The sequence below is a fragment of the Manis pentadactyla genome, chromosome 11 (assembly GCF_030020395.1).
Source record: "Manis pentadactyla isolate mManPen7 chromosome 11, mManPen7.hap1, whole genome shotgun sequence".
Classification (NCBI taxonomy): Eukaryota; Metazoa; Chordata; class Mammalia; order Pholidota; family Manidae; genus Manis; species Manis pentadactyla.
Window position 1 is genome coordinate 40,525,641 of NC_080029.1, and position 19,755 is coordinate 40,545,395.

At 37.2% G+C, this 19,755-nt stretch overlaps 1 protein-coding gene across 1 annotated transcript in view; it reads right to left on the bottom strand.

The window, feature by feature from the left end:
* The window catches only part of PPM1A (protein phosphatase, Mg2+/Mn2+ dependent 1A), a 45,038-nt gene extending 27,573 nt beyond the window's left edge, over positions 1 to 17,465 (bottom strand). Inside the window, exon 1 of the mRNA XM_036919300.2 lies at positions 17,173 to 17,465. The gene's annotated coding sequence lies outside the window, so the exon portion shown is untranslated. The remainder of the gene's footprint in view (positions 1 to 17,172) is intronic.
* Positions 17,466 to 19,755: the final 2,290 nt, after the last annotated feature.

Sequence of the window (19,755 nt, forward strand, 5' to 3'; positions counted from 1 at the left end):
AGACAAATTGATGCAATTAAGAGATGAAGCAAAACAGTAAACTCAATAATGGTGGTGTCATAGTATATAAGACTTTGGAGTAGGCAAAATACACTAAGCAAACATAATCAGAAAGGAATCAAGGGTTGCAATTTTAATGTCTGATAAAGGAAATGATATATAAAGAATAAAGCAATAAGCAGAATGAGTGTGTTTTTAAATTAATGAGGGTACAGTCTAAAATAATTTAACTTATGAATTATGCCAGATAATTCATGGCAAACCTATCAAAAATACTATATGCTGAAGTCAAGACTATGTATTCTGTTCAAACACCCTGAAAACATTAATTAAAAATCAAGCATTTATTGGATTATATATTGGAAAACAAAAGTTATAGTTTTCTAACACGTTCTCATCCCCACACTGGGGAACAAAAACAGAAACAAAACAAAAGAAACACCCAAACCATACAGACCATACTACCTGATTTTAGTTACAGTAGCAATAGTGTTACTGTATCATTATTTTGCTGGTAACAATAAAGAAAGAAGAAAACTTCAAACATCTGGAAACTGCTTTAAAAGGCATACTGCTAATCACCTTTGCACTGAGTTTGTATATTTTTACAGTAACAGAATAGTAAGAACAATGAGAAAAACCTCACATCAAATTCTATGATATATGACCAAACCCTTTTCAGGAAAACTCCCACTTTCTTAGTAAAAAATGGAGAATCAGTATATTAAATATTTAACTCAAGAAGTAAAAACAACCACTGCACACAAAACCTAAGAAAAAGCTAAAGGAACATATTATAATATAGAAGGAGCATATATTATTAAAGATAAAGGTAAAGATTATGTTAAGTTATATGAGAGGAAATTAGTTAAATAAGTAAACCACTAGTTAGCCTAATTGAGAAAACTATTATTCAATATTAGAAACCGAATAGGTTATATTCACCTCACATACAGATGTTTCTTTTTTTTATAAAGCACATTGTACAATCTCTTGCTAAAAAATTTGAAAATATGGAGTACACTGACAATGTTCTTGGAAAACAAATTACCAACTTTTTTTCAAGAAGTGATGGAATAAAAACCAGTAACTCTGGAACAAAATGAGAAAGTTATCAAAAAAGCTCCAGAGGTCATCATGAAAAACAAAAAACAAAAAGGCTGAAGAACCATTTCAGGTAAAAAAAGACCAAAGAGATGTGACAACAAAAGTGAAATGTGTGTGCACATGCTGGCTTATATGTATTTGTGCATGCAAAGAGAAAATACATGTACGCACACACACAACACACACACACACAGGGAAAAAAGGAAGTTTGTGAAACAAATGTGGCAAAATGTTAACAATCAGTCATTTAGATAAACATGGAAGTTCACTGTACCTTTCTTTCAAATTTTCTGAAAGTTTTAATTGCTTTCATAGTAAATTATTAAAAACACAATTTTACAACGAAGGTCTTTTAAGCCTTAAAAAGAACATTTAACTCCCAAATTGCCTAAAGAACAGAGAAAAACTTTCCACTTCATTTTAAAACCTTTCATCATCCCGATATAAAATTTGATAAACACAGCACTGAAAATAATACTGTAGTTCAAAAACACCAGTAGTGCAGATGCAAAAACCCCTAAGTAAAATATATGGATTTTTTACAAATCACCAAGTAGGGTTCATTTTAGCAATTCAACTAGGAGTTAATATTCAGCAACCTATTAATATAAGCCATCTTTTTAAAAGTTCAAATGAGAACATAGGATCACCTCTTCATATAGTAAAAGGGGTCTGATAAAATTAATTCCCTAATATGATATATGTATTTCAAGCCAGAGGATGCATCATGATTGCAACAATTCCCAGGAAAGAAATAAGAACAAGGATACCTACCCTTACCCCTATTATTTAGCAATGTCTAGAAATAGTGATGAAAGCAGTAAGATTAAAATTAAAAAGGCATAAAATTATGAGATCAAATTATTATTTGCAGACAACGACTGTGATGGCAAACTCAATTTCTAAAACATGAGGGAAAAAGTTCAATAACTAAAGTTAATGACTACAGAAAGCCATATAAAAACTATTAATAGTATTCACTTAGAAAATAAAGAAAAAATAACAATAGAAATATATCTAAATAATTAACAAAAACTATTCAGAATCTTTGAGAAAACCTCAGAGTAAAAGACACCCTTTTTTCTGAGATAGGAAGATTCACTGCTGTAGACATTTATCCTCCCTTTATTAATCAATAAATTCAACATGATCACAATTGGGTCTTTTTGTTTCCAGACTTTATGAAATTATTCCAATATTCATAAGAAAGAATAAATGTTTGAGACTAGCCAAAACATTTTAAAAAGCATTACACCTTGTCATACTTAATATTAAACAATTTCAAATTATGGTATTTAAGAGGGAATATTATTGCAGAAATAAATTCATCAGTGGAATAGAATTGAGACTCCAGAAAGAGAGTGTGGGAACAAAAATTCAATGAACAGTGTAAGAACAGTTGGCCTATTCCACTCCTGCCCTCCAGTGAAGGGTAGGTGAATCCCTATTGTATAACTTAAAATAAATAGCAGGTGATTAAAGATTTAAGGGTGAAATATTAATAACAAAATCATGCAAGTACATCTAGGCAAACAGTTTATAATCTTACAGTAGGAAAGGATTTTGTACATTAAAGGCAAAAAGGTTAAAGACTGACTCTAAAATGACTCTAGAGGAATAAAACTTCTAAACTATAAAACAAAGCTCATAGCTTGAGGGCAAATTATCTTTAAAATAAGTATGTCTAATACATGTGATAAAGCTAATATTCCTAAAATAGACAAAGGACTCTTCTAAGATACCAGAATGAACACTTTAAAGGAAAAGAAATGGACCAAAAACATGAACAGGCAATACAACTCATGAAAGAAAAACAGATAGCCAATAAATAAATGGAGCAATTGTACTACACATTAAACACAAATTTTTTATACATTATCAAAGATTAAAAATTTCTAATGTCCACGTTTGGCAAAGGAGTAAAGATGTATACTTCTCATAAGTAGAAGAATAAACCAGTACCTTTCTGAAGGATATTGTATGATACACACTAATTTTAAATGTCAACTTCCATTTAAATGGTTTTGTGTATTCACACTTTGAAGTGCCCCTCTTCTCCAAAGGTGTTTTAAAATGAATTAATTATAAAACAGAAAATTAAGAAAAACAAAAGCCACCTGCTTAAGATACACTCTTGAAATACAAAGTGCTTTGGGAAGCTGAAACTGAGTCTCCTGAGCTCAAGCAGCAGAGATGGACAAAGTCTACATCCTGACAGGATCGAACAGGGACCACTTTTAAATGCCCCAGTGCAAGGCTGGGTTAGAACTCAGGCTCAAAGAAACTAATGCTTGGGGTGGAGGGGCTCTTGCTGCCTGTAAAAGGAGCTGGGAAAACCTACTTACTAATGCCTGGGGCTATAGTTTAGATGAAGTAAGGCACCCAGTGAGCAGAAGTATAGACCTTCTTTTAGTTAGTGTCTTATTCCTGGAGAGAGAAGCCTGATCCTGATGTTATCAAGAATCAGGGGAACCAAGTCTCCAATACAATATATGGTTTCAGACTGGGCACCCTGAGGCCAAGATGTAGGTGCATGCAACAGCACTAGATATCTTGCTTTAGAAGAGTGGAAAGAAAGAAAATAGAAAACTTCTATTTAATATGAGAAAGCAAAAACCAACCTCTAAAACACATGAGGGAAACTACACTAAGATGGATAGCCATCAAAATCAACAACTGTAGGAATTCAATCTAGAAGAAAAAAATAATCTGAAAATAAAATGTGTTTAAGGATTTTTTCCAAAGTTCAAAAGAACCACAGACATGAAGAGACAGAATAAAAATAAGTCAGAAATCAAACCAGAAAAGGTGGCTATTAGAGGACAGAGACACAGAGAATCTGAACATGAGAAAAATACTCACAGAGAAATAAAAACAACTGAGGACATGTAAACTCTAGCAAAACAAAGTCAAGGTGTGAATTAATAAACTGTAAAATGGTATTTAGCAATTGCCTAGAACATAACAGAGATTAAGAAGGAATGCTGGAAATCAATATTCAAAGATATAAAGGGCAAGAAATTTTCTAGAAAATATGAGTCTTCAGATCAGTTTATTTCAAAGAGTACCTACGGATAACACAATACACACATGGCATATCATGGGAATGTCTTGATAACATTAAGTATGGTAAACAACAAATACTAACATTTATATCACACAATATACTTTGTCCTGCACATATTTTATATATATCAGCATAATTGCTACAACTCCAATGATAAATAGTATTTCATCATCTGTTTAGAATTTGTCCAAAGTCACACAGTAAATAGTGACAAAAGGATACTGAAATGGAATCTTTTTAAAAACTGAAAGAAAAATTATATACAAAGGTTTAACAATTAGGTAGAGACCAGACTTCTCAGAGATCCAAGTTTGCCAAGTTTCATAGTACAATGAAATAATTTCTTGAGGGTGCTGATAGGAAGTGGGGGAAGCAACCTTTTAACCAAGAATTCTTTATTTGCTAACAAGAGAAAGTAATGTGTAAAACATACTTTCAGGCAAAAACTAAGCACATTTAGAAGCCACATTCCATTACTAAAGGATATACTTTAGCAAGAAAGATGAAGCCAGGAGTGAGATACAAAGAACAGTAAATACACTGGCTGATTAAATTAGGAATTAATTATAAAGAGGAAGATGAAAACTTTTTTGTGCTTCAAAAATATGAAGAAAAATTGTAGGCAACTATACAGATGATGGAGGAATGTTGAACATTTAATCAAGTATAAACTCATAAAAGAAATCACCAAAAACTCAAGGAAACAAGCTGCCCTGAGCAGAAATTAACATAAAAGTCCCTTTTAAGTCATCAGACATGGGAATTAGCAAATGTAAGATATAAAATAACTATTTTATGAAATGTTTAACAAGATTAAAAAATAAAACATAAAAATGAGGAAGAAGAAATTATATATATATAAAATACCAGACAAAATACCAGAGGCACTCCCCTCCTCCCAAATTTCTGGTTTGCTTACTAGAGGACTTAATTGACTTTAAAGCTGTATGTAGTATTCTGGTTCTTTGGGGGCACTTTGGCTGTCTGTCCCTGAAGTCTAACAATTCTAATCAAACCAGAAGTTTCTGATCTATCAAATCAAATCAGATTTTCTCTGGCAGCAGTAACTTCTCTATTAGCACCACTCTCTGGCTAATTTTAGGCCTCCAAGGCAACCCAGTGAGGATGGGGGCACCCAGAACAGGATTCTGCCCCTCCAACTTGAAATCCCAGGGAGACAATGCCACTTAATTTTCTGTTGGATTCCTCTGAAGAATAATTCCAAGATGTATGGGTTTCCCTTCTTGCACTGGTTCAAACCTCAAGATCTTCTAACAACCCAAAACACAGCACATGACTACGGTTCAGTTTCAAAATACCTACAAAGTTCTGTAAAAAAATATAAATTGTCTTCTTGCAAATTTTATACCATTTCCATTCCTGCTCTTATCACTTTGTCCCTTCCCAGATGAGCAATCTCTTCTTCTATTTTCCATTCCTTGCTACTAATTCTTCCTCATTCTTGGGCTTAGGGGAGTAGGAAGGTAGAGATCAGGCAAACTGGCTGCAAAGGGAAACATTTCAGTTAACAGATGAGTTTGAGAGGTAGAAGAGAAATGGCTTAGACTAACAGCAACATTTTAGGGAAAGCTGAGGGGCTAAGCTATAAAATGAGGCTAAATTATTCATAACTGACATGCATGTGATATACAGGATATTTATAAAGGCTAGAAATCACTGATCAAAAAGCTATCTAGATTCCATCTATTATGAAATATCCAAAAGGCAAATCTACAGAAACAGAAAGTAGAGTGGTTGATAAGGGCTGGGAGAAGAGAATGGGGAGTTTAAATGCTAATAACTACAAGCATTCTGGGCTGATGAAAATGTTCTAAAACTGAATTGTGGCAATGGTTGCACGATTCTATAAATATACTAAAAAGTACCGAGCTGTAAACTTTAAATGGGTGAATCCTATGTTATAAGGTATATCTGAATAAAATCATCTTAAAAGATTAATGGTTTACATGACTTTCTGTATCTATATTTCATTTCTTCATAAAACAGGTTAAAAGAGAACTATAGAGTTTATGTAGCAGTAAGAAATACATTAACATTTTTTTAGATAAAGTTACAGCTGAACTCTGAAAATTTCTCAACTGCCCAATACTTCAACTTACAGCTTCAACTAAATATTTACTTCACTTTTTCAATATGTGATTACTTAACCTTTTCCAACAAACCAAATTTCATATACAAATGAATTCTACTGCAAAATACTGAGTAAATACTCTAACTTATATGCCCTAAATGAAAACCTTAGACATGAAATTGGAAAAAGTAAACCAAAACTGAACAATCAAACCAACCAAAGTCAAATAAAGCTCTTGTATGCTAAATAGTATTTCTGTAAAGCCCATGACACAGGTCATTTTTCCTACCAAAAATTATTCAGAAATACTCTTTACAGAATTAGGTAAAAATTCACAAGTACACAAACCACAGTCAGTTTGCACATAGCAGCAGTTTCAATTTCACAATGTGTGTGAGATAGTTTGCCATCTTTGATGTTTCCTTCATGTTTCACGTTTTTTTATGTACCAACATCTTTTAGACATACTGTGATCTGAATGACATACTTCACAAGGTAGTGTTCTTAAATTTCTACAAAGGTATATAACTGCATAATTTTAAAAGTAAACTTTAGAAGTATGTAATTGCCTGAAAAATATCTAAGCTAAATTTAGCTGCAGTGTTCTAGTGGCTATAAAGATTAGATACTGACCTATTTTCACTAATAATTATAGCACAAGCAAATACTGAAAAGCTTTAGATGGCATAGAGCTATTTAGTTTTTAAAGTTTTCTAAGAATGTTCTGGTATCTGCAATTCCAATTTGCCTAATTTCTTAACTCATTCAAATTTTCAGTGTTGGATAACTTGTGTACAGACTGAGAAGTGGATTCAATTCCCAGTTTTGCTATGTTTTAATCCTTGTGTATTTGAGGATTCAGACTCAGAATTTCTGACCCAGAAAACAGTAACTGACTGTCTTGGCCAATCCATCCTTTTTTCTTTTGCTTAAAACAAACATAATCCCTCATATAGAGCATTTGTAAGTGTTTGCTGATAACCTTGTATATTAAGTTGAAAGAAGGGAAAATAAAATGTATTAAATATTTAAGATGGCAAAAGGTTAATTCAGACAAAAATATGTGGGAATTCTAAATATTTTACACATATAAAATGTCCCTGCTGGAATAAAGGGCCAAAAACTTTTTGCCTCTAAGAGACAGACTTCCATCCGTACAATAACTAAAGTTCTTTAAAAGAGAATCAATCACTGAATACATAAATTGTGACATGGAATGCTTTGTGTATATGGAAAAGAGTGCTGGGGAAGAGAAAAAAAATTTTAGAGTGAGAATTCTATCTTTCTAATAGCTTAAGAAATAACACACACACACATATACACTTCATTAGCTACTGATTAACCATTGGGCTAAATGATGTGGCCCAAAACAATCTCTCAACTCTGTCACTTCTTCCACCCAGATCCCAGTCTCAGGAAACAGATCTACCATTAGTCATAAGATCACAGAATCCTGTATTTCCCTTATCATAGCACAAAATCCTGTGAGTTACCTCTCATTTTAGATTTTAAGATCCATGGGGGAAGAAGATCATATCCTTTTTCTTCAGAGTGCTTAACACATAGTGACACTTGATTAATATGTAGGACAAATGAATGACCGCCATCACCACAAATTCTTCCATGTCAACAGATTTAGGGATTCTTTTCTACCCAGGAAAAGGTATTCCCACAGAAGTTGACTTGCAAACAAACTATACCCTGCAAACAAACTAACCATTTCCATTTTGTTATTCTATAGAATATACAGGTTAATTTTTAAAATTGCTACAGAAATGTAACTGATTTCCAATTAGAAAATATTGAACCCTAAAGCAAATCTGCAGCTTAGCAATCAAAAACTTTATTCTCAGATTACTGTTCATTAATGACTTAAAATAAGTTTCTGACCATAATGAGATACACTCTCTAATTACTGAAAAATGCCACGTAAGATATACTGGAGAGAACAAAGAGAAAAGATGTAGCTCTGACCAGAGGGTAGAGCCCACACATTCCCTTTCCTTGAGCTATTTACTTATTCATCTATCTGTTCATTTATTCAAAATTCATGAATGGGTAAAATTTTTTAAAAGTCTTTTCTATGTGAGAAGCAGAGTGAAAAGTAATTTAGACGCAAAAGAATAATTCCTGGGAGCTAGGAAATCTACTTTCAATGTATTTCAGACAAAAATAACTTCAACTTAGTCTGGGAGTTTTACTGTATAAATAAATAATCCCATTTGCACTTAAGGAGCTCCTTATTCTGACTGTAGTAAACTAGTACAAGATCACACTAGATGGCTGACTAGTTGTTGAAGTACTTGCTTATATTAACAGGAAGCCTTTACACAGACGGAGAAAAAGATGACAAATATGGAGTAATACCGGGTTAGGCTCTGAGTTGATGACAGAACAAAAGCTGCCACTTCTAAGATCAGCCCCTAGACATCCACAACAGCCTTACAGACTCTCAGTAAGGACAATACAGGCATAGCTTAGAAATACTGCACGTTCACTTCCAGATCACTGCAATAAAGTGAGTCAAATGAATTTTTTTGGTTTCCCAGTGCATATGAAAGTTCTGTCTACGATACTGTACTCTATTAAGTGTACAAGAGCATTATGTTTTAATCTGTACATACTGTAATTAAAAATACCTTATTGCTAAACAAATGTTAATCATAACCTGAGCTTTCAGCAAGTCATAATCTGATCTCAGATCACCATAACAAATAATAATGAAAAAGTTTGAAATATTGTGAGAATTACCAAAATGTGACAGACACACTCACTAAGTGAGAAAATGCTGTTGGAAAAATGACATCCATATATTTACCTAACTCAAGCTTGCTACAAACTTTAAATTTGTAAAAAAACACAGTATCTGTGAAGCCTAATAAAGTGAAACACAATAAAACTGGGAATGCCTATATTCCATTGCTTTACGAAAAACTGAAAATTGTATTTACTACCTATTTACAATCTGAAGCATGACAGCATTCGGAAAAGATGTTTTTGTAAAGCCTGGTTAAGTTTTGCAATTCTGTTTGCAAAAACAAAAACAAAAAGAAAACATACTTGCCTATTCTTATCACTGACATCTTCATTTTTGACTTTTGGTAACAATGATAGGTTAGCAAGCTGCATCTCCTATAGATATACTACCAAATTCGACAATTTTTTACCACTCATGCTAAAGAAAAGACATTAATTCAAAGTCAGTAATAAATTTTGTGCCCTTATTCTTTGAGACAGTACAGTTCTTGAATAATGTACACTTTAAATAATTAAACCATATACAGCATTACTTAAAACAAAAAGAAAAAGACCCTGTTTATCTGCATCCCTGACTGAGATAGTCACATCACAGGTGAATACAAAGTACCAGCCAAAATCTAAATTAGATTATACATGACCTATACTCTCTGATATTCTCCTGTATTTCTGGCTTGCATTCAATTTTGTCATGTATTCATCACAAAATGGGCAGGAAGACTATAAAGATTAAACAATCATATATTGAGTACCTATTTAAAATAAATGAAACCTGGCCCTGCTTTTAAGGAAATTTATTTTTAATAAATCTTAATTCTGAAATGTTCCATTTATAGTATAATCTCTGCTGTAGGCCCAATTCGGTGAGTTATGTTTAAGACTACCTTCTTAAACTCACTAAATTTCATCTGAATAAAAGACTGATGAAATCATATGTCAGTGGATTATAAAGTAGCAAACATGAGCAAAATAAGCCATAAGGCATAACTGTGTATGGCTTGTGGGACTAGTTGTTTTATAGCTATGTCTTACATGCTTTTTTTTTTTGGTATCATTAATCTACAATTACATGAGCAACATTATGGTTACTAAACTCCCCCCATCATCAAGTCCCCACCACATACCCCATTACAGTCACTGTCCATCAGGGTTGTAAGATGCTATAGAATTCTACTTGTCTTCTCTGTGTTGTACAGCCCTCCCTGAGTACCCCCCTTGTTTGCTAATTGTAATGCCCCTTTTTCCCCCTTATCCCCACCTTCCCATCCACCCTCCCCAGTCCCTTTCCCTTTGGTAACTGTTAGTCCATTCTTGGGTTCTGTGAGTCTGCTGCTGTTTTGTTCCTTCAGTTTTTTTTCTCTGTTCTTATACTCCACATATGAGTGAAATCATTTGATACTTCTTTTTCAGCCTGACTTATTTCACTGTTACATGCTTTTTAACACTAAAAAATTTAGTTGTTCTTCTTGGTGAAAAGTTCTCAAGGGAGCTGACATGCCATATGATACTGTACTTACCAAATTTAATATATACTTCTACCTCAGTTCCCAACTCAATCACAAGATTCATTCTGGGTGCAATGGAACGGTAGTCATATCCTTCATATACAAAGATTTTCTAGCCCATCACAATTGCAGCAGACTTTCTTACAGCAGTAAGAATAAAACTGCAGTGACGTACATATATAATTACTATGACAAGACCAAGGACATGTGTTGGGCTTCTGTTAGTAGCTGTGAAACTCTGGATAAGTAATTTAACCCCTTCTCAATTTTCTCATCTGTTGAGACATAGGTAATAATAACATCTATTTCAGAGAGATAGATATGAAGATTTAATCAGACAGTACTTGAAATTTTCTATGATAATGCCTGGCATGTAAGTGCTTGATAATGTTAGCTATCATTGTTACTAGCTAATGTCAAGACTAGAAAAACTTAAGAGGCACAAAAGAATCAAAGTCATGATACTGATCTCATTAGTATCATCTTCCAATAAATGGATCTAAGCAGCCAGACTTCCTATATAAAATTATCCACTTAAAAAGTCAATGAAGGAAACTTAACCATATATTTTCTAAATACTGGAAATAGTTGAACAGTTTGATAATGCTTAAAGTTTAGATTAGTTGTTTATATGAACACAGACTATCCATGTATTAGACATTTGTTTTATTCAAATTAAATCAGTTGATCTCCTTTCTTTCTAATTACTATGATTCCACAATTCCTCTGTTTAAAAGGAAGCCTAGTTCATAATAATATTTGCAAATACAACTTTGGAAAAAGATTCATGACTATGAATGTCTTGTTAAGCCCTGAAGCCAAATCATGGGAAGTTAAAATTAAATCATGAGGTCTGGAACTAGTCAACCTAATTTTCTGTACCAACATAAGAACTCTGCAACCTTTCAGATTTGTATAATCTTTATACTTAAATATCCAGGGTCAGCCAAAAAAAAAAACACAGGAAAAGAAAGATGTCTGTTCCTGAAAGCTCTTAACTTCTTCCACCACCTCCTACAGCAATTACTTCCATTCTCACATTTTGCCTAATAATTACAAAATATCTGAATTATTTACTATCCACAAGGCACCGTGCTAGCAGACTTTGGGTATAACAAAAAGTTATTGTATTTTTCCCTTCAGAATTTTAAAACTGAACTGAACACACAATTTTAATTAAAATACAAATACCTACCAGTAAAGTATACGATTAAAGAAGCCATACAAATAATACAATAGATACTGCTGTAGCAATAAAGAGAAAGGAGAGATGAAATGTTGGTGATCAGGGAAGTCTTTGTGGAGTAGGAAATATTAGGAATGAGCTTTGATAAAGAAAAAAAAAAAAAAAAAAGCTGGAGAAGGAAGGGCAAGAATTCCAAGCTACCAATTGTCATGAGCAAAGATCCACAGAGAGAAAAGTACAGGGTTTGTTTCAGAGATGGCAAGTGTATCATTTCAGTTGAAATAAATCTGTCCTGAGGTGTAAATCACGAAAAATGTCAAAAGCTAAACCAAGAATTCTAAACTTTATTCTAGAGGTAAAATAAGTATATTGAACAGAGAAATAATATAATAAAAATAGAATTCCAGGAAGAATTTTGTGATGGTCTATAGAATGGGGGAGGGAGGTAACAAGATGCAAGTGGGAAAGACCCATTGGAGGGTTTAAAAACCATGGTTTGGGTATGAAGTATTAAGACCTGAACTATTCCAGTGCAATTTTTCAATGTAAGACCCATACATAAAGCTTTAATGCCTTTTATGGAGACTCACTATTTTTGTTTTTTAAAAGGAAGAACTGAGTTAATTAGAACTCTTTGCATCTTTTTCGGTAGTAGTATCTTCTTGACCATTTCTAGCCATGAACTGTAACTCCTCTTTAAAATACCAAATCTAATCCTTCCGCATTTACTGATCATTCTAGTCTGAACATTCACCTTTGCTTTATTACTCTCACTCTTTATCCTCTGCTTAACCATGTACTCATACCTAATCATTAACTACAAACCAAGACTTCTCTCCAGTTTCATACAAATAAATCTACTGATATTCAACCTTCTCTTCCATTACCTCTTTCAGTCTATTCAAATACAAGTTCCTTATACCCACAAACTTTACAACTCCTCCCAAAGTCCCTCTCAGTCAGAGTTTGACTTCCAGGCTCACTGCTACAACTACACTAATAGATAACCATCTCATACCCATTAAGCCTCTATTTCCCTAAGTAACTCAATATTTCATATACAGTTGACCCTTGAACAACATGGGGTTGAACTGTACAGGTCCACTTTCAAGCACATTTTTTCCCCCAGGAAATATATTGGAAAATAGTTTTGGAGAGATTCCTAACAATTTTGAAAGTACATTCTCTTTTCTCCAGCTTACTTTATTGTAAGAACAAAGTATGGAATACATATAACAGAAAATATGTGTTAATCGACTATATTAGTAAGGCTTCTGGTCAACAATAGGGTATAGTACTTAAGTTTTTGAGGAGACAAAAGTTATTTGTGGAATTTCAACTGCACAAGGGGTCAGCGCCACTAGCGCCCCATACACCTTATTAAAAGGTCAGCTGTACTCTATTTTAAAATTGCTACCATTTTTTTGGTATTTCCTTCATGATAGAATGTATGTCAAGAATTTTACATAATTATGAGAAAGGTTTTTCCTTTGATGGAGAAAGAAAATTGAGGCTTAGAGAAATCAAGGAGCTTGTCCAAGCTCACCCCCCTAGAAAATTCTACTAACTTCCCTTCTCTGGAACCTTCAATGTGGCTCTACTGACTATGTACTCAGAAGCATTTCCTGTAGTCCTTCATTAAGAATATCAACCATTTGAGAATTAATATTGATTTCATTCTTCAATCTGAACAATGATAGTTGAAGACATAAAATTGTTCAAACTGTTCACTTCTGAAACTTTGGGAATAAGAAAGTGAATTTCTTAAATCTTTTCTGAATGCTTTAGAAGACACTCTTGTATTGGAAGACAACTACAAATATTTATAAGGTGTCTCTTAATTCTAGGAATCTGAACCACAAGTGTTAACATTCAGTTTTTTGAATTTTGATTCCTAGGAATAAGTAGGCTCATCAAACTGGGAAAAATCCACTCAGGAGTATTTTGAAAAGAATTTTTTTTCTACAGACATGTTACTTAGATTCTCTGAGCCTGTATTTCTTCACTTATAAAACAGAGATAGCATCAAATACTTTAGAGGGTTACAATGAAAATACAAGTAATGGTCAATAAATTTTGGCTATTACTCACTTTCTTCTGTATCTAGAAGTAGTTTGGTCTCATAGGATTTTAATTCCAATCATATCAGCCATAAAAACTCTAATGACTATGAACCCAGATCCTAAATGTGAATGCTACATAAATTTGATCTGCAGATTTCAAATGGACATGCAAAGGTCAAAATCATCAAGGAATATATTCTGGAAACTCATAGCAATATAAAATTGTTACTTAAGTAATATGGAGCTCATTAGACATTTGAAAGAGCATAAGAAGAAAGAATATAATCAACTTTTTGATTCTGATGTAATTTAACCCAAGCTTCTTTCACAGGTGGTAAATAATTCCAGGTGGAAAGTCTAAGAATTTATACTTCCTGGCTAATAGTGAAATAATAAGTGAAGCAACTGAATTTTAAAAATTTTGATAGCATTACTTGAGATGGGACACAGAACATATTCTACATAAAGTTACTACCCAAAGTATGAGAAGACACAGACTTTTACCAGTGGCCTCATAACACTTTCCCATCCTGCAAAGCCCATGTATTTCACAGGGCCACACCTTGTTCTTACCTCTTGGCTTAATTCATAGGACTCTACCTGAGTACTTTCTTACATGGCTGCCTCTTTCTTCCGATTTGATTAAGGATAGAAAGTTGTCAAGAGTACCACTCAGATGCCCAGGCAAGAGTTAATCATTTAGGGGGATCATCAAAATGGTACCTTACAATTAATTTTTTCTACATGATTACAGACTTACACCTTAAGAGATTAATCCCTCTCTCATGGGTGAGCATCTTAGGGATAACAAGCTCCCTGTGGACATATGTCAGTCTTTATTTTTACATTATTAAGTAAATAAGCATTTATAGTTAAACTGGAATTAGCCACACATTCTATTAGCCACTACAATAAACAATCAAGGTATAATCTGAACAAATTCAAATACTAGGTTTCTGGTAACTGCTTAGCAATATTCCACATGTGACAAGTTGTAGATTTCCTTGAGAACAAAAATTTGGCATTACGGAACAAATTTTCAAACAAAGGGTTATTAACAAGTCAAGATAAGCAAGACCCAGCCGGAACTGACAAAAAACCTTCATGTGTTCTTATAATGCCCTTCACATCAAATTACCAAGGGTCCTGAGCTTGTTCAAACCTGTAGTCTCAACCACCCTTTTTCTCTTGTGGAATCTCCATCCTCCTTCCTCCCAAGAATTTTCTGGACTTCCCAATCCCAACAGAAAAAAATCAGTAAAGGATACCTATAGGAATACCTTTCCTAAAGGTCACCAACTTATGATTCTTTTAAATAAGACAAAACCCAGAAAGAAAATCAGTTTTAGAAGACTCAAGTATCTTAAGTGACTGACACATACCAGGCATTTGGTCAAGGCATACTGAACAATGTTAAGAGAATTACAAATTTTTAAATTGAATGGTGCCTCTGAGGATATAATTTAACCCTTAGGCTTTACTGTTTTGTAAGCTGACTTGAAAGGTTAAAGGACTTGGACACAGATATTTTGGAGCACAGCCATCAGTAAACAATTCATGTCTCCTAGTGCAATGTTCCCTTTCAACAGGTTATACAGTAAATATGGTTATCACTTCAGACCTTTAACTAAAATATTAAAAGACACAATCCATGTTTACACACATATGCACTCCTACAAAAAGAAATTTTTATGACTCCAGCATTCAACCGTTTTACTTCTCAAATATATACTGAAGTGGTTAGCTAAACTTTACCAGTCTTAATATACCTTTTCCATAATATAATTACTTCAGTGATGTGAAAATGTTTAATAATATAAAATAAAAAATGTCTTCAGCATTTCATTATATGCATGTGCAATTTATTATAGTTGTGATAATGTGGGGCTGCTATAATTTGCAAGGCTTAAAGCAATCATCCCTACATGACTGAAAGTTTAACCAGATATGTTACATGTCAGAACAGAACTGTAACATGAGGTATTGGCAAAGGAAACAAAATCGGTAAAAGTAACAACTATGATTAGAAAATAGGTGGAGTGGGTATCTCCCTAGTCAATTTTCTAATATGTAAAGAGTTACAGAAATAAAATCTTTAAAAAAGGCCCAGTATGTAAATAGATACAAGTATAAAAGTGAAATTGTTCCAATTAAAGAGGAGTTGAGGAGCAAGCCCTGCTGGACACCTAGAGATCTGAAACCCGTAAGGCTCAGTAGAGTTCGGTTTAAATCAATCAATCCCCGGACTCTTCAGAGCTCTTTGCATTTGGAAGTGATTGTGTGTAAAATCCGACGTGCAAATTTGAAAAAATTAGGCCATTCTCCTCAGAACAATTTAGTCTGATTTCCTTCAATAATGTCAAAATCATCTACTCTGGGAAAGTACTACCCATCTCCCATGGATTTTTACACCTTCCCAACTCTTCCAATCCCATAGAATGCATTCGTCTCATTATTCCCATAAGCAGAAAACTTAAGAGCTGGGGGTGCGCATAAATGTCTGGGCTTGGACAATTTAAGCCTAATCTTTGGATCTGTTAAGTACCTTGCGGTGCTTGAGGAGACAGAAGGAAAAATACCTCCGGTGATGAAATTTTCAAAACGCGCCTAATACTGCGGTTGATGGAATATCTCCACAGCCGTCTTTCCAGAAAATACTTAAAATCTACAAGCAGAACAGAACCATACCGCAACCAAACTCTAACACCAAGAACTTCTACCCACAATTTACACTGTTAGAGTCGAGAAGAAATCAGTGTGATTTACTTCAATGGATTTGTTCGTTGCCTTAATAATGAATGAATTGGAGGCATCAGTGACGACATGCGTTCTGAAGGAACCTCACTCTCAGTTCTGCCCCCTATAAAACCTGAAGCAAATTCTCCAGAATTTGGTGTTTTGAAGCCAAGTCCGGTCCAAAGAAAGCCTCCCTCTTTCCCCCCACCGGCCTCCTTCCAGGGGTTGGAGCCGAGGGCGGCCGGGACGGCGCAGTCGGACGGGTAGGAGCGCTAGGCGCCACGACGCCCCCTCTCAGCTCGCGAAAAGTTCCGCCCGCCGCTCTCGTGCCGGCGGCCCTCGCCCGCGTCGCCGCCAGACACCTCGCCAGGCCTCGGCGGCGGGAGGGTCGTGCTCCCTCCCCGCGCTGCCACCACAAACACCCCGCCCCCGCCTCCCCGCCGCCGCCTCCCCGCCGCCGCCCTCGCGGAGCTTTAACCCCTTGCCGCCCGCCGCCCGGCTCCGGGGAGGAGGCCGGGCCAGGGGGTGGAGTTGTCGCGTCTCCTCCCGGGAGCGCCCGGGCAGACGCCCGGCTTGTTTACAGGCCCCAGGCCCAGGCCTGGCTGCCGCTGCGCAGGCCCGGGCCGCCAGCCCGCCCTCGGCCCGAGCTTCGCGCTTACCCGGAGCAGCCGCCGGCGGGCAGGTCCTAGGTCCACCGAGGCGGAGGCGGCGACGGCGGCCGGGTAGGGGGCGGGAGGGGGGTCACCGCGGCCGCAGCCGGCCAGGGCAGGCCGGGGCGGGGGCGGAGGGGAGGAGCCGGGCTGAGTCCGGGCCCCCGGCTCTCGGAGCCCTCGAGACTCAGATCATCCGGGCGTTGAAGCGGGAGGCGGAGAGCGGGTCCCGGGGGAGGAGGAGGAAGAGCCGAACATTCATCGCTTTCGCGCCCCACCTGCCTGAGGTTCCCCCCCACCCCCCTCCCCAACCACCCGTTCCCTAGATGCAGCCGCCCGAGCAACCGAAGCTGCGGGCCGGGCAGGCGCCGAGACCACAGCTCCCTCGCTCCCGCGCGCGCTCCCGCCCGAAGCGCCGCCGTCGCCTTGAGCGCGTCCCCGCGCAGGCGCGCTCACGACGGGGCCGTGCTGCCCCTCCCCCACTCCTCCGCTTGCCCCGCCCCGCCGGCTCCGCGGCCTCTACAGCTGCGGCGCGGCGGAGCAGCTGGAGAGACCCGGATGTTGTTGAGCAGGAACTGCAGCCTGGGCCGGTGGCGGGGGAGGGGCGCCCTCAAATGACGTCGCTGCCCTGCCCGGCTCCTCCTGCTCCTGGCGAGGCCGCAGGGAGCCTCCGAATCCCGGATCGGAATCCGGACCGGGGCCTTTACGCCTTGGCGCGTGGGGCTGGACAGAGTGTGCGACTAAGAGCCTCGGGACTCGAGAGCCTCTCCCAGCCCTGCAATCTGCCTAGCCGGGACTCGGAAGCTCCCCATAGGGCGACAGTGCCTCCCGCCCCTGCCCTTCCACTCATCTGCAAGTACACACCCTACTCCATGCGTAGGCGCGGTCCGCAAAGCGTCGAGGACTGACCGAGAGCTTTCAACGACTCTCTCCGGCGCAGTTGCTGCGTGATCGCTGCCTGGCTCTGTGAACTTACGGTGTGTTCCGGGCAGCCGCCAGGCCGCCTCCCCCAGGGCCGTAAGCCTCGTTATTCTTCCCCAGTGACCCCGGGAGGCGCACGCAGGTGTCCCAGCCACACACCTAGCGTCTGGAAAAGCAGCAACACACGCAACCTACCGACATCCACCCACGCCCAAGTGCAATTGATACACGCCCGGGGCACATGTTCTGAGTTTTGGCAAGTCTCTTGTCCAGCTCCTGGGATTCCACATTGCATTTATTTGCACAAATTAGTCAATCACGTGAGTCTGTCACTGGGGGCCTCCAACGACCCCCAGTGAGGTTAAAGGAACGGAGGATTTTTCAAAATCTGAAGAATAATCGGCAATGTAGTAGCTACGAGTTAGAGATAAGCTAAACCTACTTGAAACTGCACGTGCAGGCAGCCAAAATCCAGTTTTGCTAGCTAGACTGCAGAAAACCCGATGCACGCTGTTCGCAGACACCGGGGATAGAATGACAAACCCTAGGAGGCCAATGAATCAGAACTGGGAAGCTGTACATCACCAGCACGAGTTCTGATTGGCTGGGTTAAGTCAGAGACTTAACCTGTTCATGGATTTAACCTACACCACGTTTGCAGAATCAACAGAAGTTTAAAATAAAAATCTGTGTTTTAAAAGGATGCTCTGTCATATACAAAGAAAAACCAAATACTGAATCATAAGACTAAAAAGAACACCTGAAAATATTAACCAAACTGTGTTCTGGCCGATAAAAAGGTAAATTTGTCATGAGGCCTCTCCGTTCTATCTCGAGTTTACTGTAGAAATGTGTACCTGCCACTTTGTTGCCCCAACTCTTAGAATAAAAGCTACCTGTGTAAACTATCCTTCTGTCAATTGCACCATTTACTGCTTTTAAAGCCATCTCCAATTTTTTCAACATGACTTCTTTGGGAAGGATCTGTTCCTGTCACTTTTGGTCGTGGGACCTAACAACAGGATCTAACAATATCACCAAATGGTCACTGGCAGGCCAGTTCTTCAAGGAACCCCAAAATCAGTCTACCTAATATCTTCGGTGTTAGAATTTCTTAGGATAAGCTGAAGATGGATGATTTACTGGTATACAAAGCAAAAATAAAATTCACTTATGCATTTTATTATCATAATAAAGACTTAAAATTCACTTACGCATTTATGTATTACCTGAGGACAGATTTCCTAATTACTTAACACACTTGTCAAAAAAAGAAAAGTAAATTAGATCAAAGATCTTTGAAACTCTGCCTTACTGAAATCCTTAATATTTCAGACAAGTAACAACATGATTAGCATGCTACTGGACTCATTGCCATTTTGAAATAGAAAAAACCCCACATGGCAACCACTATTTGGAGCACCATTGATGCTTTCTTATTCATAAGGTAGAGCCCGGGTTGCCAATGGCAGTAGTGGACCAAAGAGAACTTGAAGGTCTTGTTTATCTTTCTACTTCCTTTCTTTAGGCATTCATGTCTTTCATTCATCAAATAAGAGATAATTTTAGTAGAAACTAACACCAAAGCATAATCTGGTGAAGATAATTTCAAGAATACAAGAAATCAGTCAAATGGAACATGCCAAAAAATAAAAAAAGAAACAAAAACAA